Source organism: Rhinolophus sinicus, chromosome 1 (genome assembly GCF_057876585.1).
Source record: "Rhinolophus sinicus isolate RSI-liver-muscle chromosome 1, RSI-T2T, whole genome shotgun sequence".
Taxonomy (NCBI): Eukaryota; Metazoa; Chordata; class Mammalia; order Chiroptera; family Rhinolophidae; genus Rhinolophus; species Rhinolophus sinicus.
This window is the reverse complement of record NC_142501.1, coordinates 118,077,836-118,102,823: the sequence shown is the minus strand read 5'-3', so window position 1 is coordinate 118,102,823 and position 24,988 is coordinate 118,077,836. Positions and strand designations below refer to the sequence as shown.

The 24,988-nt window shown below is 39.7% G+C and overlaps 1 pseudogene; it reads right to left on the bottom strand.

Moving 5' to 3' along the window:
* Positions 1-11,312: 11,312 nt before the first annotated feature.
* LOC109454900 (large ribosomal subunit protein eL18 pseudogene) lies at positions 11,313-11,919 on the bottom strand (annotated as a pseudogene).
* Between the last annotated feature and the right edge of the window lie 13,069 nt (positions 11,920-24,988).

Below are 24,988 nucleotides of genomic sequence, written 5' to 3'. Positions count from 1 at the left end.
CAACAAACGAACAAGACAAACAAACAAAAATGCACAGACACAGACAACAGTTTAGTGGTGACCAGAGGGTAAGTGGGGAGGGGGAAGGTAGATGAGGGTAAAGGGCCAACTAAATGGTGATGGAAGGAGAACTGACTCTGGCTGGTGAACACACAGTGTGATATATACATGATGTATTATAGAATTATACACTTGAAACCTATATAATTTTACTAACCAATGTCCCCTCAATAAATTTAATAAAGATTAAAAAAAAATAAGGATCACTCTTCCTTATCTCCTTGGTCACAAATGCAATAATTCCTTTTTAAATATTATTATCCAGGCACCACTAGCCTTCCAAACCACACCAGGTTGTCTGACTGTTGATTTAGGATTTCTTGGCCACACTCTTGAACCAAGGAATCTCTCGCTAGTAGATGGGTGACTTTTGGGGCTTTAGAAAATGTTAAATGAATCCTCATGCCCATTTACTGTAGTTGGCCAGGCTTCTCATCTCATAGGAGATAAAATATCTAGTGAGGTAGGGAACACAACAGGGAGGTCTAAGATTTTAGAATGTACGGACTTTACCCCAAGTCTAAACACTGTCAACAAAGGCCACTGTGTTCCCCACTATACAAACACACTCTACCTCACTCCTGCTTTCACCAAATCCTAGGCATGGTTCAGATCCTGGAGGTCATATAGCCGTGTGTGTGTGTGTGTGTGTGTGTGTGTGTGTGTGTGTGTGTGTGTGTGAGAGAGAGAGAGAGAGAGCGCGAGAGAGAGAGAGAGATCTTCCTTAAGCACATATCTAACTTCTATCCCCCAGATTATATAAAAAGAAACTGATCTCATCTCTTATGTGAGTACCTAGTACAAAAATTTACTTCTCTGAAATTCAGTGTATAATACCAGTCATAATTAAAAATATAGCTAGAAAAGAAAAATTATTCACTCAGTTGGTTTTGAGGCATGCACAATAAATGTTGGGGTCGGTCCTATTTGCGAATGTTGCAGGAATGCATTTAAAAGGCAAAATCAAGGTAGCTCACAGCCATTTATCCTAGAAAATGCAAAAGAAAGCCATATTCTTTCATATATCTTGTTGCTATGGAAAGTTTCACAGTCTGGATATGCACCCTAAACTGTTTTCAAAAATGGAGCAGACAATGCAATAAAAGTGAACTTCGTTGTTATTTTAACATTTAAAAGAGAGAGAGCATTTGATCATAAAATTTATAGGATTTCTCTTCTATTAAGATGGAAAATAAGTGTCTCTATTTGTAATTTTTATAGAGGCAAGATCTCTTTTGTAGTTGTTCGAAAATAGAGTGATAAAACTGGATATAACATACAAGACACCTAAAAATGGATGCAGAGAAAGCCATACATAGCAGCTGAAGAGAGATGGCTGAAAAGATGTGCACAGAATACTGACGTGAGGAACCTCACGATTCGGTGAGTTATTATCAGATGCACATTTGTTCAAACTGAAATGAAAGCAGAGAAACATTTAAGTGTGTAGAGAACAAGATAATATCTTGTAGGAGCCCAACCTTCTGTACCAGTCAAATTAAAGGTCCGCGTGACAACATGATCAAAAGCAAGTGACATTTCTAACATAAATAAGATCTGAAAATTTTGGTGGAACTGCTTATACTTCTATTCAGACTCCCCGAGAAAGACCCTATTAAGTCAAACTAAATTGTACCAAGTGCCTTAAAGAGGTGCCTGTCTGTTTTAATTTTCCTGACATGCCTCGCTGAGGCTTGGTCTAATAGTGATTGTATAGAACTATTAGAAATCCATCTGATAGAAAAATGCAATTGCCAGGTGCTGCTCTATTATTTTGATGCTACACAATAATTTCTCTCACGACTATTGTTACATAAAGAAATATATTGGCCTACTAGTTCAGCCTCTAATTAAGCAACAATGAAATTTTATACTAATATTGGATTTAAAGGGAAGATTGTAAATGCATTCATCTTTAAACCTTACCTAATTATCATTCATGTACTATTGTAGACATGAAGAAATCCACTTTACAAATGGATTTAACAATGCAATACATTTTGTATTATTTTTCTGAAATCCTAATTCTCTAAATTGTTGTTTTTTTAAGTACTTACCTTCCCTTTAAAAATACGGATTAGAATGACTTTATATGCAACTAAGACATTTTCAGGCTTTTTTTTTTTTTTTTGCATTGTTACAAAAATAGGTGCCATAGAAATGTCACAGTTCATTAGGAATTAGTTTTGATTTTGAAGTGATGAACCAATCAGAGAAACACTGAGCAGGTAAAACATTAATCTAAAGGAGATAGGGAGTTCTTTTACAAACAGGTGACTGCTTCCAAATTAGCTAGAGAATCAATGAAAATAGCTAGTGAAACTCAAGGAAACAAAGCATTGATCACAGCTATATCCCTTGATTCATGTGTGTCCATTTTAGGCATACGTAGTGTTTTCTCTCAATACCAGCTATTTTTACTTCCATCTTCAGTCACCATATTTCCTGGCCCTGATCATCATAACCGTTCAACTGCCTGCAAATGCCCAAGTGATCTGTACCCACTTGTGTCCCTGCTGTCTCTCCTGACCGTGCTTTCATTCCCAATACTGGTGGTTTTGATTCCTGTCCTAGTTGATCAAACAGTATTTCAACTCCAACTGGCCTCCTGTTATTACCCTCAAAATATTTCTTTGTGTCTACGCAATATATGAGGTCTGACAATTAAGTTTGTGAACTTGTTGCAATGATGTTGCTAACTTTTTTTGATATCAGAGGGATTATTCATTATGAGTTTGCACCAAGTGGAGAAACAGTTAACCAAGTTTACTATTTGGAAGTGCTGAAAAGGCTGTGTGAAAAATTAGACGACCTGAACTTTTTGCCAATAGTTTATGGCTTTTGCATCACGACAATGCACAAGTTTACAGGGCACTGTCTGTGAGGGAGTTTTTAGCCAGTCAACAAATAACTGCATTGGAACATCCTCCCTACTCTTCTGATGTGGCCCCCAATGACTTCTTTCTTTCCCCAAAGATAAAGGAAATACTGAAAGGAAGATATTTTGATACATTCAGGACAGCTCTGATGGCCATTCTAGAAAGAGTTCCAAAATTGCTTCGAAGGGTGGACATCAGCGCATAGCTTCCCAAGGGGAGCACTTCAAAAGTGACTGTAGTTATACTCAGCAATGAGGTATGTAGCACTTTTTCTCGGATGAGTTCACGAGTTTAATTGCCATCTCATATATCCAATTTTATAGGCTGTCATGAAATAAGTACCTCCAGATCCTGGTAGGGACTTAACATACAGTACCACTTCATCAGTCACATTGCTTTAGGGTAGATATGTGTTCTCTCTCTCTCTCTCTCTCTCTCTCTTCCATATAAGAAGTCAACACCCGGAAAAGAAAATGATTTGCCTAAATGTCTCGTGGCTTCTAAGTGGCAGAGGAGGATTTGAACCCAGGGCTCACTAACTTTGCAAGAAGTACTGTATAGAGGCCTTAAAGCAGTTTGGTGGAGTTGTCAGCCCACCAGTGCCTAAGAAAACGAAGTGACCTGCACAAGGAGCATCTAAGGGGAAGAAAAGGGTGAACTGCTAAAGGTAAGATGGACCAACACCTTTGGAAGTGAGGCCTGAGATAGTGGAGAAGTTGGTGGTGATATCAGATGAATCTTATGAGGAATCTGAATGGACAACAGGCTACAGATCAATGAAAAGCAAGACAGTGTTCAGGGCAGTGGTTCTCAACTGGGGGTGATTTTGCATCCCTCCCTCCTCCCACCCTGGGAACACGTGGCAATGTGTAGAGTCATTTTTGGTTGTCACAACTTGGAGGGTGGATACTATTAGCATCTAGTGGTTCGAGGCTGAGAATACTGCTAAAAAGGACCTCACAGCAAAGAGTTATCTGGCCCCAAATGTCAATGGTGAGAAACCCTGGGCTGTGGTGAATTGAAGGTGTCAGAGTGGAGAATATTGCTCACTCTGGTTCATTTTACTCCACTGATTTGTCTTTGTGGGGCCAACTGTTTTCACTGAATTATTTCCAATGAATTGGATTGAAATTATTTCAGAATGAATGAAACAAGTTTCTGCTTGTTTGTTTCTGATAGGCTGAGAGATGATCTGCTATTACTCTATAGATGCAAAGTAGTTAGTAATCTCTTCTTTCAAGTGCTCTTTCACGTTAAGGACGTTGAAGTAACTACTAACTTAAAAATAGCTCCCTGCTTGGTCCTTGATGGACGGAGCATCCTCACTCTTCCCATTGTTTTTAAACCAGAGGTAAAAAGGGCTTTTTCTACTGTTCTGCTTGTGTCAAATTCTATAGCTATCTGGGATGCTATTATGGCGGGTGACAGAGAACAACGTCGCAGAATGTGATATCACACTCTCCAATCTTTAAGTGGAGGCACTTCCTCTTCATTCTCTGTAGGTTTCTTTTCAAAACAGCATAATGAAATCATTCCTCTTCCCTCCAAGATGGAATCTTAGCTATAGCAGTGTATTAGCAGCTCATATATTCATCAGAATGTTGTGTGTGGTTTCTTTTTTTTGAAGATAAGATTTCTTCTATGTCGAATATGAAAAGGCATTTTCATGCTATCTCTCTGACTTATTCTGCCGGGCTTTTTCCCAATGCATGCCCACATTATTCACAGAAATATCTGCACTTCTTTCTTTTTAAATAGTGTGGCTTTTAAGCTGGGCAGACCCTGGCGGAAATGATCAGGGAGGATTTCATAGAAATATTGCTTTTCCAGTGCCGTTTTAGTTCTTCCTCCTAACAGATTGAATGAGACCAGTGTTTATCCTCTCCCGGCTCCACAGCCCAAAGAACGTTTATGGTCCTTCTTTATCAAAATCCCCTCCTCTGGAGAGCTTGAAAGATGAATCAGAAATAAAGGTTTTTGTTTTTTTCTTCCATTTCAACCCTTGATAGGCCATTTAGTGCTAAAGGATATTGATGATGATCTTGGGTAGAGAACACAGCAGAAGGAGAGAGCGGAGTAGACCTTGGTTGTATCTCCCCCCCCCCCCCCAGGCTGCTGCCTTCACGAAGCCGTCGCTCAGCTGCATGTCCCTGGGGGCTTCAGTGTCTTCATGCCCTAGAAGTAATGTGAGCCCCCGCTGTCCTTCCTCATCTCTATACAAGGTACTTGATGCTCCAGGGGTAATGGTGGGGATTAGTTTCAAGTTTATCAGAAAGATCAGCCAGACAATGACTATTTACCCAGGCACTCACTTATCACCAGAGTATTGAGGCTCATACCCAGTTGTTCACACCCAAATGACGTGGCCTGCTCCAGACTACACCCAGTGGTATTGTCATCATAATTAAGTGCAAAGGACAGACGCCATGGACAATATTTTAAGGTTCTAAGAGGGAGTATACTGCACTCGTCACAACTTTCTTGTTTCGGGGTAACCCCATGAACGAAAACTGCTATGAGGGAACAAAAACCCGCTGGTGAAGTAGTGTCTCATTTGCTTTCCTGTAAAACTCACCTCTCCCTACATTGCCCTCCTACCCGCCTCTCCCCCAAAAGATTTGCTCCAATCGAAACAGGCACTCTCTCTACCTATAATGTTTCCTCTTTGCTTGATTTTTCTCTAGCTCTGCCTCCCCTTTGTTCTTCTGAGACTTATTGAGTACTGATTACACACTAGGCTTAAACATTCTAACAGTTCCAGAAAGTAGGTACTATTATTAGCTCTCATTGCACAGATAATAGACTGTGATGTGGATAGTTAGCAACTCGCCCTGGGCCAGACAGGGAGCAAGTGGAGACACTCAATTTTGAACCCTAGCGTTTAACTTCAGATTCAGTTGTGTCTATGCTATCTGCTTATTTGACCGAACCAGAGAAATGAATCAGTAGTTGATAAACATCTTGCTCTCTGAACCCTCCTGCTCATGATTGCTCTGGGGACCTAGAAATAGCATAAGCCATGTCCCTACCCTCACAGGTTGTTAAAGATCACCCTACTGATGGATAATTCATTGTTGTTTAGTGAAAAGAACTGAGGCCTGGCTGAGAGTAATGAGTCATGAAACTGGAATCAAAATCAAAATTTAGGAAAAATATTGAGTTGGTTTCAAAAACAAAGTGCAACATAAATGAATTTGTTATAAACGCATACTTAACATTAGGTAAAAGACACACAGAGGCTCGTGACAGGAGCCTAGCTTCCTTGCCATTCCCTTTGAGGGGATGGCAGAGAGAGAGAGAGGCTTGAAGTAGCCTTTCTTTTCTACTTCCCAAGATGCCTTTCCAGTGGTTTCAATGTTTTATTTTCTGGGAATTCAGGGGGGCCCTGGGTTACTGACTATTGCTTCTTACACACGTGTTTTCCCATGATGCTTAAGTGAAGTGACATTTTTTTGTTTTGCTTCTTTAGTTCTTGGATAAACTTTCATTTTCCTTAGAGAAAATTGAAGGCTCCTGTTACTAAAAATAAGAGAGATGAATCGATATTTAAATGTATTAAATAAAAACATTATCCTTGGCTGAGTGTGAGAATAGCAAAACATAAAAAAATGCCATTATAATATATTCCACTTCTCTTAATTTGACACTAAGCTGATTGCTTTCCTTTATACACAGTCAACATCAGCTCACCAGAAGGTTGGTAGTTAAAAAACAAGCTGTTAAATATTAAAGCTGTATCTATGTAATTGAATGTTTTGGATATGGCTGTGTTCTAAATATATGCTATTAAAATACTGTTCTACAAAGATATTTAATTACTGACATCTAATCATGTTACTGCTGTTTCTTTAACCATGCAAAAATATGAAGTGCTGGAAAGAAAACAGTTTCATTTTCAACAGCAGCATTTGTTAATCTCAGCAATAAAACCAAACTCAAATCTCCAAATGAAATCATCCCATTTTTAACGACAGCACTTCTGGGTTTGGTAGTCCTTGTGCAATGCTAAGAAAGATGGCTATACTTACCATGTTAAAACATTCCCACAAATAATGCATGCAATAAAAGTTAATTAGGCTCATTTATTACATCAGAATAAAATCTGAACTATGAAACTCACAAGGAGAATTTCATAGTCAACTATACAGCCTTTTTATAGATGTTTATGACCATAACATTTTTAATACCATAGACAATTTGGGGAGACGTTAATGCGACAATCAGATAATAATAATATCTTTCACTTGTATAGTGTTTGCACAAATTCACAAAGATGACCTCATTTTATTAAAACAGCAGTGCTATGGATTAGTTAGGCACAGAAGATATTGTTGTAATTTTACATATGGGGAAATCGAGGCCACAGAAATTCGTGTGACTTTTAGCTCATATGACAAGTGGCAAAACTGGAATTATTACTCAAGGTTCTTAATGTCAATTCCTGAGAATTAGAAACTAGGTTCAATGGTAGTAGTTCTATAATAGTGGTTTCTGATGTTCTGTCTTACAGTTTCTTAAAATGAAAGGGATATTGCTCAAAATGCTGTGGCAAAAATGACTTGACCAATCAATATTTTCTCTCAAACTAAACATGATGAAAGTTCTAACTTCATGCAAATACCATAGATAGTGGCCTAGTTTTTTTTTTTCCTTTGTTTTTTAAACTACAAAACCATCTTTGTTGAAAGGTAATACTTCAGAAAAATAATTTACTTTCTGACTTTTGTTCTTTTCCTCATTTCATTTCCTGTTACAAATAGGTTAATTTCTATCAAAGAGAACTGAATGACTTTCGCCTTAGTGTCTGTGAATGCATTCAGAAAAGGCAAGTAGGAAGTAGAAATGATGCATCTTGAATCCTGGAATAATTATCTAAGGGCACCTTAGAAATAATTTTCTGTTCAGCACTGACAAGACGATTGAGTCCATAGTCGTAAAGAAGGAGTTAGGAAATTTGACATTTGATCATTTCTTAGGAAATTAGATACACCCCTAGCTTATCTCAGCTCTCTTAAGATACCCAAAATAATTCAATTAACCACCTTGATCATTTCATGGCTGGATTAGAATATTAGCCTACTCAGCTAAATCGTTGGTGTTCAAATGCCATGACGGTTGACTATGTGAATTCAGCTTTCAGAATGATTTAATCCTACCTGCCTAGATCAAAATTCTGATTTAATCTTCCTCACTTTCTAGACAAGGAGTCAGCAAATGTTTTATGTAAAGGGCCAAATAGTGAATATTTTAGGCTTGCAATATTCACTAGTATATTCTCTATTCACTTGCAATAGTCTCTATTGCAACTATCTAACTTCGCCACTAACTCACAAAAGCCGCTGTTAGGTAAAGACATAGACATAGCTGTATCCCAATAAAATTTTATTTGCAAAAACACGTGGCCACGGCTGTAGTTTGCCGACTCCTGATCTAGACCAGTTGTGTTTTGTTGTTCTGTGATTATCTATGAAACATTATGCCAACATGCTAAATTTATTGTGTTTTTCCAACCATTTGTTTTGGTGTCCATGTAGATGTGAAACTCATTTATTCTATTTTATAGTCAAATAATAGTGTTATAGTTAAATGGCCCTTACTATTTTTTTTTTTGTTTGTTTTTCTTAGTTTCTTTTCCATAAGCATTCAGTTTGATTTACTGAACAAATGCTCAGTAACGAACAAAATTCCAGACACTGAAGAAACAATTTAAAGACCCAAGGTACCTCCCTGTGAGAGACAATAGCCAGTTGGGGTGACCTTTATAAATAAAATGTACCCAAATGTTATGCAGCTAACATGGGCATTTGACACAGGACAGTAGTGCTTCAAACCGAGATGTGGTAGACAGAATAATACCCACACCCCAAAAAAGGTGTCTGTCCTAATCCCTAGAACCTGTGAGTATGTTAATTTACATGCAAAAGGGACTTTGCAGAGGGAAATAATTGAAGGATCTTGAGATCTGGTGAGTATCCTGGATTATCCAGGTGGGCCCAATGTAATTAGAAAAGTCCTAAGGAGGGAAAGAGGAAGTCAGATGAGTCAGTGAAAGGAGGGAAATGTGAGCACAAATCAAGGGTGATTTGAGGGAGGGGCCGAGTGCTGGGAAATGCAGGCAACCTCCAAAAGGTGGAGAAAACAGGGGAAGGGTTCTCCCCTGTCACCTGGCCTCCAGAAGGAATGTAGTCCTACTTGGCACCTGGATTTTAGGACGTCAGACCACCAGAACTGTAAGATAATAAATTTCTGTTGTTGCGACCACAGTAGGAAACTAACGGTGGGGAAGAGTTTATTCCTCTGAGGTGGAGTAGGGTGCAGAAAAGATCATGGGAGGTGGTTTCTGAACTGTGTTTTGGAAGATAAGTCAGCGTCTGGAGGCAGGAAAGGGTTGGAGAAGCAAAGACTGTTCCTGAAAGTGTAAGAACAGACTCGGAGGCCAAAAAGAGCTTGTTGTGTTTGGGCAATTCTGAGAAATTTGCTAATTCAACGTCGAGGTTATGTTCCGGCACGGCTGTAGAGAACGAAGTAGAATGTGTGTGGAGGAGAAAGGGGTCATTTATAAGCTATTATGTCGGTAAAGTGCTACTTCCTTCTTTCATGTGCCCCAAAGCCCTCAATGTCATGGCTGGAAGAAAGGGGACCAGCCCAGCACCTCTACTCACTGTCACTGAAATTTGGTAACTAGAGGCCACTGCTGTGTCCCTTAGTGTTCCCATCTTGGCTGTCTCTCTAGTGCAGCTTGCAGCTGCAGGCATGGTGTTACCACAGACTCAAAGGATCTGCTTGCCCGCACGCATCCAAGCCAAACAAGCCATGAACAAGAGATTGTAGAGAAGGGAGTAAAGGTTTATTTAAGGAGTTGGTACCAAGCCGGGACACAGAGGTGAGCTAGTGCTATCAAAATCCTGGCTCCCAGATGGCCTCTAGTGGCTAGGTCAATCACACAAGGGCACAATCAATAATCATGGTTACTTTGGGAGCTGGGGTCATGGGCTCTACTGATTGGTTAGGGCTAAGCCTGGGAGAAATTGATCATGGCTCCAGGTCCTGGTGTCAATCATAGCATTGTTCTATCTGGTTTCCAGGGGATGCGGTGTGTGGGGGCTGTTCTGCTTTCGTAAGTCCAGAGCTAAAACATAACTGAGGCCGCGGTATTATCTTTGACTAAAACCTTATTCTAGTTGGAGGCTTGGTTATTGTATCTTGGTCACGGTTGATAGACCTGAAGCTTTATTCTTAAGTGAGTTTGACGCTGACCAGAACCTAGTGTCCTAAGGGCTTAATGATTAAAGGGAGTGGACATATGGTATGAGTGCAGGTAGGAGAAGCTGGTTGGAAGAATGCAAGTGAGTCATGGTTCCATCAGGCTAAACAAAGATAGTTGGATTAAAGCAGAAAGCATGCTAAAGAAAGGAAGTTCGTATGCAGCTACAATGGGAGAGAAATGTTGCAAAATGTGTATTCTGAGCTTAGCGTTTATTGAAAAACCTTTTTTGGACTGGAAAATAAACTCCTTTAAAAGAGCCTCCCCTAAAAGAAAGATGGCTAGGTGGCAGGAGAATGCATGCACGCTGAACTGCCACTACTGCTTTGCTTGGAACAGATCGCTGCCCCTTAGGCAGAAAAGGCAAAATGTCTTGGTGATTTTAATTAACTGCATTGGCAGGTATTTCCAGGTATAACTAATTAGCTTTGCTTCGTTGCGCTTCATAGATGTTGCATATTTTACAAATGGAAGGCAAGACCCTACATCAGCAAAAAAGAGTACGACCCACTTGATTGCAAGACCTGCCTTATTGAGGTGGTCTGGAACCAAACCAGCAATATATTTGACGTATGCCTATACTGAAGATAACCACGTATCTTACACTGTGTTCATGTATGACATATGTGTATATCCCGCCAAGAAAAAAAAAAGGCAGTCTGGAGTTTTGGTCATGTGTGTAGAGATAAGTTTATTTTTAGAGAGAGATGCCTCTCTGATCATTGATTATTTCTGCATCTGTCATGAAAGATGTATTCAAGTCTAAGTGACCATTTGAGAAATGACTTTTCCCTGATTATACTACTTAAGAAATGAAAGAGTATTTGAACTTTCGCATTTCAAATCAGGGACCTGGCCCCAGGAAAACATTTTTAAATGGGAACAGCTCTGATTTAGGCAGATATCATCAATATAGGAGGATGAAGAAAAAGATAATTTGTGTTTAACTCAGGTGTATGCTCACTTTTCCTTCCTAAAGCTGGAGTTATGCTTCCCAAATTTTAGACCAGGGTGAGGTATGGGAGAATAAGCTTCTTGAAGGCAAGAATTGTATCTTTGCTGCATCTTCCACAATTTCTTTACTTTTTCTTTTTCTTTCTTTCATTTTTTCAATCAGCATCCAAAAGCTTATTAATCACACGGCATGATCCGGGGTTTTTGTAGCCGTGGCTGGCCCTACGGCCTCTGGCGCACTCGAAATTCCAGCCCTTGAAGCACACGTAGGGTTTGGTGTCATTGTGTGGGGTTCCAGGAGCCTTATGGAAATGCCTGCACACCTCTCGGCCCCTGCAAGGACCAGAGAGCAGGACAGTGCCACAGCCCTTGGGGGAGTCCAGGATAGGCTGTCGAAGGTGAGGATCTTCCCCTGGGTTTGAGGTTGCAGCTCTGGGCACGGCTGCTCACATGAAGGGCATGCACCTTCAGTCTGGGGCCCTCCTGTACACGCACGTCATCTGTTAGCGTCCCTACAACCACAGTAGTTTTGCCCTTCCGGCCAGGAAGTTTCATCTTCCGCGTCATCCGGGAAAGGGACAAAGGTGGCCGGTTGGTGCGACTCATGAACCATCTCTTTAGCACCACCTGGTTGAAGGCGGAGTTGGTTCCTCTGGCCAGAAACCTATATAGCTTGACCAACAGCCTTAGGTAGACGTCCTGGCTCTTGGACTCCTTGCACCGAAACTTTCTGTTTTTGTTGTGACAGATGTCAACTCTCATGATGGCACCCGCCTGCTCCCCCAGGTCCAGAAAGCCGCCATTGCTAATACAGTATCTTACACACTTGAGGTGTTTAAGACAATGAATGAGTGAAGAAGTGAATTAATAAAGGAATGAGTGGATTTCTCTACTTTATGCTGGTAGAGTTGGAGTGAAAACAAGAATAGAAATATCAATAGCATGTTACCTCTCTTGCTTAACTGCCCTATTTTCTTTTCTAAATTATCTTGTTGAATTGGATTTCTTTTTCCACTTGTCTATTTCTCTGTTAGAAGACTAGCATTCTCTTTTCTAAAGACTGGTGAAAAAAAGGCCATGAGGTTCACACGAGGTTCATAGGGCTTTAAACAAGAATTCAATCCAACCCTAGCAAACTATTGAAATTCTGATCTCTTTCCCCATATATGTCTGTGCGGTACTGGAGGATATCATATTGCCAAACTTGTAATAAGAGTCAGTCATTCTGATAAATATAAATTATTTATCACTTACTTCCCATTTTATGGCCTTGGTGGTATTTAGAATTATATTACCCAGTATCATAATGCTCCGTTTCCCACTTCTCACGCTATGGAGCCCTTCTGATAAAGGAACAAGTTGGCAAATGCAGCAGAAGAGTGACAGGCTTTCAAACAGATAGATGACGTGATTGCATAGTTTAATCCCAGCCACTTACTGCATAGAAGCCTTTATGAAGGAGAAAATCACATTAGCTATTTTTCCCTTTCAAAGATCGAAGCAAAGGAACATTAGTCTTCTATGATTGAGGTATTGGTTTGATTGGTTGGCAAGAATGCAGCACCCTCACCAACGTGGCATACGTAGCATGAGCTATGTGGGTTGTTAGTCTCCCATAACAGCTTGGTGAAAAGCTCTCAGGTAGTTCAAATTGGGCCCTGTCTGGGAAGAGGTCCCCTGGCAGCTAGCTGAGCATCTAATTCTAGGGGGAGAAATATGAGTGTTCTAGCAGACTAGAGATCAATGTAGAGTGGCTTGCTGAGGTTGTTAACTTCAACACCCTCACCGTTGACCTTCACGGCCCAACAGCTGTTTTCCTGGAGGTGAACAGAATTGCACAGAAACCAGGAAGAAAAGCAGAGAGAAAGTAGGGGGGTTATCTGATTCTGTAAGACTTAGCGCTAAAGCCATTCACTGCCAAAGGTGCCTGGAGACAATGAAAAGACAGTCTACCTTAGAAGACGCGAAAGGAAACGGAAACAACACTGGAATTGGAATTTGACAAAGTGTTTGAAGTTCTCCTAAAGCAAGGTAAACAGAGCCAGGGTCCAAGAAGATCATTAAGTCAGAGATAGGAAATAGCCGCTAAAAGAGGTAGGCAGCTGAGTATGTAATTCAGGTGGACACTACAATCGGGAACATCAAAGACGTACACACTGTTAGAACCAAGAGTGATCCATTAATTAGAGAGGAGGCTGTGGCCACAAGACAAGAGAAATGAAATAATCAATATATCAAGGGGAACTTGTTTGCAGTGATGGATGGAACATCTGGTAGGTGGTGACCTCCTGTAAAGAAACCAATATTGATAGAGTCAGAGAGTCATTTGGGGATGTTTAAAAAGGGGGTAGGGCCAGAAAACGTGCCCTCTCTAAATGAATAGACTGCAGTGCTTTGGAGAAGTCAGTGAAATCTTATTATGGGATAGATTACATTGATAAGCAATCTTGGGATTTATTTAGACTGAAACGTATTTGTTCAAATAAGTCCTTGGCACAATTATGCTTCTGTTTCACTTCCATTTATTTTATTCTGCCGTCTCATAGCAGGAAGAAATTACCAAATCCCCTGGCATAACTGTTTCTTGATAGAATAGAAGCTCTATGAGGGCAGGGGTTGGGGTTGGATTTGTTTTTCTGCTGTATCTCTAATGCTTAGAATAGGGTCTGGCACTTAGTATGCGCTCCATACACAGTTATTGAACGTCTGTATTCCCTTTTTGTTTTTAATTCCCACTCCTAGGTGCTTTCAGCTCACTCTCTTCAACTTGCTGCTAAAACCTTTAGGTAGGTAAGAGGAAAGAAATCACAGAAACCTTACTATGGAGTTTAAAGCACCTCATATTTGTCCATTCCCATCTCCAAAGAATATCATTAGAGAAAATCCATTTTGTAGCAGTTCTGACCGTGTCATCATTTCATTTGCGCTTGATTACCTTCACAACAGGGAGCTCACTTCTATACAGGATTTTCTCCTTGTATCTTTGAAGATATTAGTTGTTTCATTGTTGTTGTTTTTACAGTTAATATGTCTTCTTACAACTATCACATACTCATGGTGTTGTCTAGCACCAACTGAGTAAGTTTACGGACAATCCATTCTTTGAAGAAAGACAAGGCTTTGTTTCCCCCAAGCTATCGTATGGCCTATACACAGAGGGTGTCAAAGGAAAAATGTATACACACTTTAAGAAAGGAAAAAACTATTAATATTGTAATACTCAATATACACCAATAACAAAAGATGAATACAAGTCACATTTGACTTCTGCAGTTACAAGAGGTGCTCAAAATGGTTACCATCAGCGTCCAGACACTTCTGATTATGGCGAACTACTGCTTCAGCCACGTTGACCAAAGTGTCCACTTGTGTACATTTTTTGTCACCCCTGGTATTAATTTATAGACTCCTCACCACCTTAGCAATCCCTTTTTGGCTACATGGAAATTTGAGCCTGTATCTTCTTAAAATCATGCTCAGAAATGAATCTGTTCCAAAAAAAATATAGTTCGAATAGCACAAAATAGAGTAGCACTGTTCTCTTCCAAGAACTGGAAAAGAAAACAAAACAAAACAAAAAACATGCGCATATAAGAAGAGCAGTAACAGTATTAACTGTATTTTACTATTGGCTCAAACAAACCTTGTATCCATGACACTCTCCTGAAACAGCCCTGGTTTTCTTTTCTTTCCACTCACGCTCTTCAATTCCATGATCTTACTTGTTTTTGGTTCTTGTTTCAATCTGTTGGAATTACTTTGCAGCTTAATCATGCTTTCTGGGCATTTATTCCTTCCATGTTTTGCATCGTCTGTCTATTTGTAAGCATGTTTCAAAGGTCTTTGTTCACATTATTGGCAACAAGGTTGAATGTGTCAGAACAAAAGAGTGAGCATTTTGTATTTCTAACAGAAACCTTGTTTCGGGCTTTCGTGGCTGGTAATCCACCTTCTTCAGGAGGATTGTGTCCCTCTGTTCAGTAGATCCACATTTTAGCTAACATTAAACCATCTTATCCGCAGTATATAAAGAAATACCTGACCTTGCTGAAATTGTGATACGTGTCTGAATGGCATGCTCTTTGTCGACAATTGTGATAGACCTATTGAGGAGGAAAATGTACAAACCAGACACTTGTCTCTTACCATGGCAGAGAAGGGCAGTACTACTGGCAGTAGAAACTTGGTCGTCCTCTGAGCCAAGCAGGAACGTATATGGAATCCTAAAAAATATCTGATCTGTTGTTTATTTCAGGTTCAATCTGTAAGCAGGGGTTCTTAAAGTAACTGGGATTCAGAATAAACCTGGGTGGGGCAGCATATTAAAAAAAAAAACAAAAGCAGAAGCCTGGACTCCATCTCCAGAGGGTGATTTAATGGGCTGGGCTAGGCCGAGGAGGTTCTGTTTCCATCGAGGTTCTTTAGGTGGTTCTGATGTGGATGGATGACAGAAACATGTGCATAAATAGTCATACTGAGTGCAAGGAAAGCATCAGTTTTGGTTCTTGTTCATTCGCTCCCCACTCCCTCCATGATGAGGCCTTCCCCCTGCCACCCTTGCAGATGGCTCCTTGCCCTTGACTTTCATATTTCTTCCTCAACATTGATGTGGACCCATCCTGTGATTCGGTCACTTGCAGCCTAACTTCCTAACATACCCAAGTATAGTTACACATTGGATATTAAGGCTGAAACCAAATACGTTGCTAGCAGCTTACTCAGGCATCTTACCAGCTTCAGGGTGACACATTTTAGGATGGGTTACACTTTATATAACTTGTAAGCAGTGTCATTATGTGGTCGACTTCTCTGCATTTACTTAATGCGAGTTCCAAGATAAGGCCTGTGAGCCTGGTGACAATACATAATACCATTTATTCAATGATTGTTATGGGCTCATTATCTTCTATTTATTATCCTGTTTAATTGTCATACAAGCGTAGATGCAGGATTTATGGGGCCAATCTGGATTTTATTCCAGTTGGGAAATTCTGCTTAAGGAAAGGAAGTAAAAGTACAAATACAGAATCAGGTACAGGGTCTTAAAGAGACCAGGCAGGTGAGCAGTCTTGGAGATTAAGCTTCGTTACCTCCACTGTGAATCCACCTGGGCCTTGAACAATGCTAAGAGATAGGCGCGTGTATAACCCGTGGCACAACTGAAAACACTGACACGTAGCAAGTTTGAGCACCTTGCTTGGGGTCACTCAGCCAAATCTGGTAGCAGTGGGACTAGAACCCAGACCCGCTTCACTCACAGGCTACACTCCCTCACGCCACCAGCCACCACGGACCTCTTCACATGAAAAGTGCCCGAGGCTCCCAGCTGCCCTGGGCTTTGGTGGCATCTTGTTTTAGGATGTCCCTGCGCACCCTGAACTGAGGATAAGGAAGAATGAAGACATTTGAAGTGAGAAAAAACACCAAGGGGACTAGAAAGACAGGGCTCTGTGGTGAGGTTTATAGGCCGTGTGTTCTGCCCCCTTCCCTCTCATCAATTTCCCAAAGATTCACAAAATGATGGGTCTGAGGAATTAAAAACAACTTTCTTTTGTTTGCATTTTGACTTCATGAAAGACTAATAGAACTAAGTTAGAATCTTATTAAGAATATTTAACATAAAATCTTGACAGAAAAATTGTTAGTGAATGGAAGCGATCCGTAACTCAAATTTTTTGAGAAACTGACAGGCCAAGCATGTAATCCGCAAAGCGAACCGATGGTGTAGACTCACACATCTCAGTTTCTTCAACAGACTCGGAGATTAAGCAAAGAGGTCAAATCTATACTATTATCACAGCAAAGAAGAGGTTGCTATTTATCTTAAAATGCAGCCATTTAAAGTAAAAAGGATTTCTGCAAAACGCAGTGTCAAATCTGCATTTATTTTAATGCAAATTAACACAAGATAGTGTTTTTCTGAAAAAAAAAATTATTTTCACAGATACGAAGTATGATTTATCCTATGTGGTATAACACCGTCGAAATTCTTTAATTGCAGTCTATTTAAGGAGTTAGTTAAAAAGAGTTTGAAGGACCTGTTAACACAATACAAAAATGTGACAAGAACGTAAGAGAACAGACAATTCCAACTTCTAATTGTGAAATCATTCTGTGTTTGGGTTCAGCGCAATTTTCAGCAAGCTCATTAGAGTCTGTAAGGGACAGGCTCTACCTAGAACCCACTGCACGCAGCGCCCCGGAGAAGCAGTCTGACTGCCACCTGTGCCTGTCCTGTCACATGGGGCTGCGTGTCAGCCTCTGACCTAACAAAGATGGGAAATTTCCATGAGGACATAGGAAATACCTCTCCTTAGAATATGTAGAGAATTCTCCCTAGATTGTTCTCCACACCAAATGCCCGCTTTGAAGGTCTTAGAAGGCGCAGAGGAATAAAGTAGGTGTTTGCCTTACAACAGGTAATGAATGCAAGATGTTAACTTCCGACTGGAGCAGTTTGACCTCAGCTTTGTGAGTGCGTAATTGCCAACTTCACACAAGAGTAGGAAACTGTCCATATTTATGTGTATGTATTTCTGGTTCTCAATTCTATTCCATTGGTCTGTGTATCTGTTTTTCTGCCAATACCATGCTGTTTTGATTATAGTAGCCCTGTAGTACAAGCCAAAGTCAGGAAGTGTGATACCTCCAGTATTGTTCTTTTTCCTTAAGATTGCTTTGGCTATTCGGGGTCTTTTGTGGTTCCATACAAATGTGATGATTTTTTGTTCTATTTCTTTAAAAAGTGCCATTAGGGTTTTTATGGGGATTGCATTGAATCTGTATATTGCTTTGGGTAATATGGCCATTTTAACTATGTTGATTCTTCCAATCCATGAACACAGAATATCTTTCCATTTCTTTGTGTCTTCTTAAATTTCTTTTTAAAATGTCTTATAGTTTTCAGTATGTAAGTCTTTCACATCTTGATTAAGTTTATTCCTAGGTATTTTATTCTTTTTGTTGCAATTGCAAAAGGAATTGTGTTTGTTTGTTTTTTAATTTTTACTGAGATTTCATTGTTAGTATATAGGAATGCAATGGACTTTTGTGCATTGATTTTATAGGAAGAAAGAGTAGGAAACTGGTTTTCTGGTCTTGTTTGGGCTACTGGGAAGTTAATTTTACTCTAGAGGTCATACAGTACAGGTACATATTTTCTTTTACATTTTTCCCTCATCCATCTTTTAATTATTCTCTTAGAGGATATCTCAAACACAAATCACAAATCTATGTTGGGACAAGATAGCAGAAAAATACTTAAATTAGATACAGTTCATCCTGTTATAACCTGTACAAAAGTGTTGTAAAATGCAACAATTTATAATTATGGTAGCATTTCAGTTTAGGCTCCCGTTGCTTTCTCTAACATTTTCAAAAGATCACATTTCCCTGATTTTCCTGCTACTGTGTTGCTAGTGAAGTGACTTCCTGATTTCAATCCAGTTAGTTGTATTTTTGCTGGCATCCACCAGTGTCCTTTCCGGGGGTTGAGCAGGTCTTATTTCCAGAGCGTGGACCGCGACCATCTGAGCTGAGACAGATGCACCCAGTCAGATTCTGGGGTGTGGGGTGGTGGTGTGTGTGTGTGTGTGTGTGTGTGTGTGTATACACATGCATACGTGTACATACGAACAGCCTAATTGGCAACAGCAGCCTGTCTCAAGGAGGCATTCCTTTGAAGATTGTCAGAGAGGCTTCTTCCATGGCTCGGAATTTTACCTTGCCCCTCTATAGGGTGAGAGCCTCTGATTATTGCCATGGTGATCAATTTGTCCCCCTGGGAACCAGTCTATGCAGGCCATTAGATAATGCTGAGAATCTTGGAGAGAATTGCATTTCTGTATGAAAGGAATCCCTGTGGACGACCAGCGCTAGGTTTAATTGGGCTGTATAGTTAATGCTGACTGAGAGGGGACAAAGGGTCTGCGGAAATAGTCACAGAGGCTACCTGACGGATGGCTTAGTCATATTTTGCTCCATTGTCCTTTCCTTCCCTTTTAAGATATTTAATAGGAAGAGGCGAATATCCGTGTTTCAGGGCCAAAAGCTATAGGCTACTTGCTGGTAATGGATTTGCAGATAACAAATAGTTGGGACATTTTCTTGAGTACAGCATATATTTAGGTCTTCACTGACAGGACACCTGAAAAGTAATTGTTGCCTCTTGGACACCAATTACTAGACATCAGCCCTGCTGGAGACCACATGGCCTCCCTCCTCAGTTCTGGCTGAGATTTGGCCAGAGAGAGCTCACCATTCATAAGTACCATTTGGGTCCTTAGGAATCGCACCCCTATCTTTGTAGACGTTACCCAGTCAACCCTGTTCTCCTACCAGAAAGTCGACTGTGGGTTTGTCGTGAGCGGCTGGAAGGGCAGTCGCCACTTTTCAGTCTCTTCCTGGAAGTCAAGGGGATGTTAACCCCTCGACAGGGCCCTATGTCCCTGAGTGGTACTCATGACGCCAGTGGGGAACAAAGTCCCGACACACAGGGTCAGATAGAGTGAGTAACACAGCTTTATTTGGGAACCAATGTCCCTCCAGAAGCCAATGCTCTGGTAAGCACCATAGGTCATACAAGATAGAATAGAATTTAATAACGAACCAAGTCCCAGAGTCAATCGAGATGGAGAAGGTGCCTGGTCTGGGAGAGACGACTGGGCCCACGATGGATCTAAGGCAAGTTGGTCTTGCAAGGAAGAACTTCGGGGAGTCCCAATATCACGCCTTACACCTCACAGAGGGTCTTAGCCCAGTTGGACTGACTACTCATGGCACTGCTTTCGAGCTCTGCTTTTATCCTCTTTTCCTTGGACTTGTTTACTTCTTAGGTGATAACCAGAAGTTGTTTTGTGAACGTGTTTACCCCTCTATTGTTATGCTCAGTTCCTCACATAAACATAAACATATTTACTTTCATATGTATGCTCTACACATAAACATGTTTACTTTCACTTCCCTCTTATCAGTCCCTACTAGTAAACAACTTGTTTTGTAAGCCTAAATCCAAAAACAACCTTGTTTATAAACAACTAGTAAACAACTAGCAAACAAGCCTCAATCCAATCACAACCTGTTTGTAGTATATTTGGTATGCTCTGCACAGGGTGTGAGTAGCCCTGTCCTCCGTGAGGTCTTACTGCAGTCTTCAGATTACAGGAGATTTCGGGGTGGAAGCTTGGACTGTTAATGAGAGCTTCAGTGGGCTCATAGGCTTGGTGGTTAGATTAATTTCTCTGCCTTTAGGTGTAGCTTTTCTACGCTGTATCTGTAGGCCCTGAAGGAAAAGTTGTCGCGACTTACCTTAAGTGGAGATACAGCCAATTGGAGGAGGGGGTAAGACTAATATTAAAGTCTTTTCCCTTAAATCAAGTGCACTTGATGGGGCCAGGGTTACATCTGCCTTGTTGCTCTTTTTTTCTGTTCAGATTTTCCAATTTCAGTGTGGATTGAGCTGGTTTTACATAATCCCAACTATGCCTACTCCTGTGTTCACATGTTTTGTTTTGTTTTTCCCACTGGAGATTTCCATGCCCAGAAAAAAAGAAAATAAGATTTTCAGCAAAGAAAAACATTACATTCTGGAATATTCTAATCCACAGTGCCAAGGCCTGCCCTCCGAATGTGGATTTTTGCAGTTGTTTTACCTCCATCTTCCCTGGTATCTTCCGCAGCCCATGGTCTCCACTTATCTCTGGCACGTACACAGTGGGTCAGGCACTCACACACCCACTTAGGCCAGCTGCTGAGGCCCTGCCTCGACTCCCTCTCTTCGCCAGGACACTAAGCTGTTTCCTTTTAACCCATTACTAGAAATGCTCTTGAATTTCCTCCTTCTCTCTTCAGGTCTCTCAGAAATGAGAACAGAGCTTTCCGTTTCCTCTCACAGTGAGAGTGTTAAACTCAGTGGCTACTTTCTTTGAAGCCATCTTGATTATGTACACCTTAATTTAAGTAGCTACTCAGTGACATATTTTGGACCACTTCTGATTATTTTTGCTTTGGTATTCCTATACATGACAATGTTTGTCAGCTGAACAAAACAATTAGCAAATTATTGTGTACTTCATGTGTACCAAAGTGATGTGCTAGGTAAAAACTAAGAATATGAAAATTTCACACACACACACACACACACACACACACACACACCAAACAGAACCTCCCCAATCAAGCACGATTGACATTTGCTAGATGCTTGTGGAAGGTGATGGTGATGGTTTGTGACATTTGGGTAACAAATCATACCTGCTCAAATGTGATTGAAAAATTACCTACTTTATTTGATGGCCTTAACAGTTTTTGAATTGTGGATTCTGTTGCTATTACTTATTCTCTGTTATCCAGAAGTTTCTCTCATTTTGTTTAATGTATGTAAAGTTTTATTATTTCTCCTAAAGGTCCAGCTTTCTTGAATTTTTCCTCTCCTTTCATTTTCTGAGATTTTTTTCTTCCTAAAACTTAATTTCTGTTTCATATTCATTTCCTGTAGCTTCAGTACTTCCTGCATAATGCTTTTGTCATCACTCAGCAACATCTTTCCATCACTTCTCTATATTTGGGTCACCATAGCATCCTCTCTTGATGCAGGCACTGTAAGTAGCTGAGGGAAAAAACCAAATTCTTCACTCATTAATCTCTTGCTCAGTCCTCAAGTCAACTGAGCCCATAACAGAGGTTAATCATGAAGCAGGTGTCCATCCATACAGGACAGTGCTCATGGACAGCGGTCACCAATGAGCCACCTCTGAATCACGAACTTCTGTGGATGATTATTCACTTTTCAAGTAAAGGTCAACCATTTGCTCTAGGTTAAACCTCTGGTTGAGCAAAACTGCAGAAAGTGATGAGTAGGTCAAAAAAATGGGTCAGCAATGTGGTAAAAATTAGTTTGCAGTGATCCCGGATTTTTGCACTCTTCAGTACGTTTTTTTTGTTGTTGTTGTTTGTTTGTTTGTTTTAACGTAACTTTCTATTTCTTTGTCAAAGGATTCTTTGTACTAAGGGTGGTTTCAGATCACTCAAAAGTTTCACTTCTAAAAATTCATTAATTCACATTTAAGTTTCCTTAACCTTATGAAAATCTCCACTTGATGAAAATTTCATCACTTTTAAAAGTTAATTCCATTAATTTTCCAAGTTATTCCTTGGTCATCTTAGGTGATATAAACTACTGTTATGCAGTCTTCTGTAGAGAAATGTGTTTGCATCGCTGTGTAAAGTCCTTGTTAATTTCTATTGAAATTACTTGCAATATTAGGATGTAGAAAAGAGTTTGTCATCCTATTTTTAAAGCAATCTATATGAGATGAGGCCATATTTGTTTTAATACATAGGCTTCAACACTGTACTCAAAACTTACAAAAAGAATGACTTGAATGGGTAAGAAGTTGAAATCAAGATGGAGTGAATGGAGGGCAGCTGTTTGAGTAGAAAATCTGAGGCAAAGTATGTCCATCAGACAAAAAAAAGGGAAAGATAAGGAGAATGAACCCTGAAGTCTAGCAGACATGGTCTGGAGTCTTGGCTAAAGCACACTAGCTGTGTGACCTTGGGCAGGTAAGTTAACTACTTTTTTTGTTCGTTTCATTTACAAAATGAAAGTGATAATAATACTTCATAGTCTTATAGGGTAGTTCTGAGGAATCAATGAGTAGAGCATTTTAGCAGTATGTTTGGCACATAGCACTACTAAATGTTTCATTTTGGGGGATTATTATTCACTCTCTGCTGTTGTTTATGCTTAGATAAAAGCCTCTTGATTTGTTTAGACTGCTCATTAGGCGTAGAGGATACGACTTGAGAAAAAGTAAGAGAGATCTCAGTCCTGAGCGAGACATGGAGCACCATTTTCATTGACTCTTCGGTGAAATTTAACCTAAGCTAAATCTTGATTAGCCTCGAACAAACAAGTTTTAGAGTGAACCAGAGAAGGAACTTCCCCCCATGTCTAGAAATATAAGCAGTGTCAATATAAGCAGAAAATGATATTGAAGTATGTGTGTGTGTGTGTGTGCGTGTTTGCAAGAGACATTATGGTGAAGAAAACACTGCACTCAGTGCAAGCTTTGGGGTTTGGTTGAATTGTGTTCTTTCACTTGGGACTGGGGACTGGGAGTTGTGTAGCGCCTGTAAGCATTATATCTGTAATATACATATTTGGTATTGTAGCAAAAATTATTTTGTATAATTTTGTAATAGTCTCATAGGATGGATTACAGTGGTTTCAAACCGGCTGCCAAACAGCAAGGTGTGATTGGCAAATAAAATTGTATATATTTAGTTTGTACAGTGTAATTTTTTTAAAGGTGTACAGTGTGATGATTTAATATCTACCACATAAGTTAATTAAGCATCCATCACCTCCCATAGTTATCATTTGTGTGTGTGTGTATGTGTGCGTTAAGAACACTTAAGATTGACTTTAGAGTGTTTACAAATTGCTTTTGAATTTCAAAGTTCGGAAGGCATGAGCTTTCTATAATCGTTTGTCACAAGTTCCAGTATTCCTACTGTGTCACCTTTCACCCAGTTGCCCTGTTCCTCCAATGTCTGATTGAAGTTGTGAATTTAGTGACACACAGAGCAGTTTTAAGTTATGTGGTGGTGGTGGGGTGGGATCCTTTAATCTATATCCAAGCCCTGAAATTTAGGGGGCCCTACATAATTGCAAACACCTACCACAGATACGTACTTGTGCTCACCACGGGCACAGCTATATCCATAATCCTGCTTGGCTGCAGTGGGGTCTAAAAGCCTTCATGCCCCAGGGAAAATGGACCCACAGTTTCTGCTCTCTCACCTTGAAACAAAAGGCGATTTTATTGAACACCGTCTGAGTTCTGTGGGTTTGCCGACTTTGTAGTGCTGGGTTGGAGAAAAGGAGGGGGCTGGGTGGGCTTTGAACAGTGGAAGCTCTTAATTGGGGGAATAGACGTTGTTACCAAATCTTTCCTCTACGATGCCATGAATGCAATCGATTCTTGCATAACAAGTGTAATTTCCAGTAGAACCTACAGTCCAGTTTTCCTTCCTTTTCTAATCCATGGTTTTGGAGGTAGTCACAACTTTTGCAATATTTGCAATAGTTGCAGGTGTTGGCAGAGGAACATGTTGTGACACTAAATAGCTCATCCCACTCTTAAATTTGCATATGTAGGTCTAGGTGTATGAAGCATGACATCAGTTCTTTACAATGGCAATTAAATGAACATTGAACCCTGAAATTAACTGTTTTATTTTAAATATATTTAATTAAACTATCAAAAAATGAATATATAATTTCGCTTAAAATTTTTTTAAATTTAATCAAATTAAAAATTTTGCTATACATTAAATATAATTAGTATTTTCTTTATTTTAGCTAATTCTATTATAGAAGAAAATATCTTTTAAAAAAGCATGAAAAATGGTTTTGGATTTTTTTACATTTACATTAATTTACATTTTGGATGAAAATTACATTCAAATGTCATTTAAAATCACTATAGTAAACAATTCTTTAGGTGATTATTGACAATTGAACAAAAATATACTTATCTTTATCATAGCAGCATAATTATTTATTTTGTAGAAAGGAAAATAAGAAAACTAACATACAGAATTATTTATATTTTGAGTTATAAGTTTTTATCTTATTACTCATTGGTACACCATCAAAATATTTTGATGTAAACAAAAACAACTAAATTTAGACATTTGCTATTTTACTGATTTTCAGTGTTACAGAAGCCATAGCTTTACATACATTTTTTCATTTTGTTATTTTGAAGGTATATTTGTTTAGGTGGAAGAACATATTTCATAGTTTTCAGCCTGATTTTTTAAT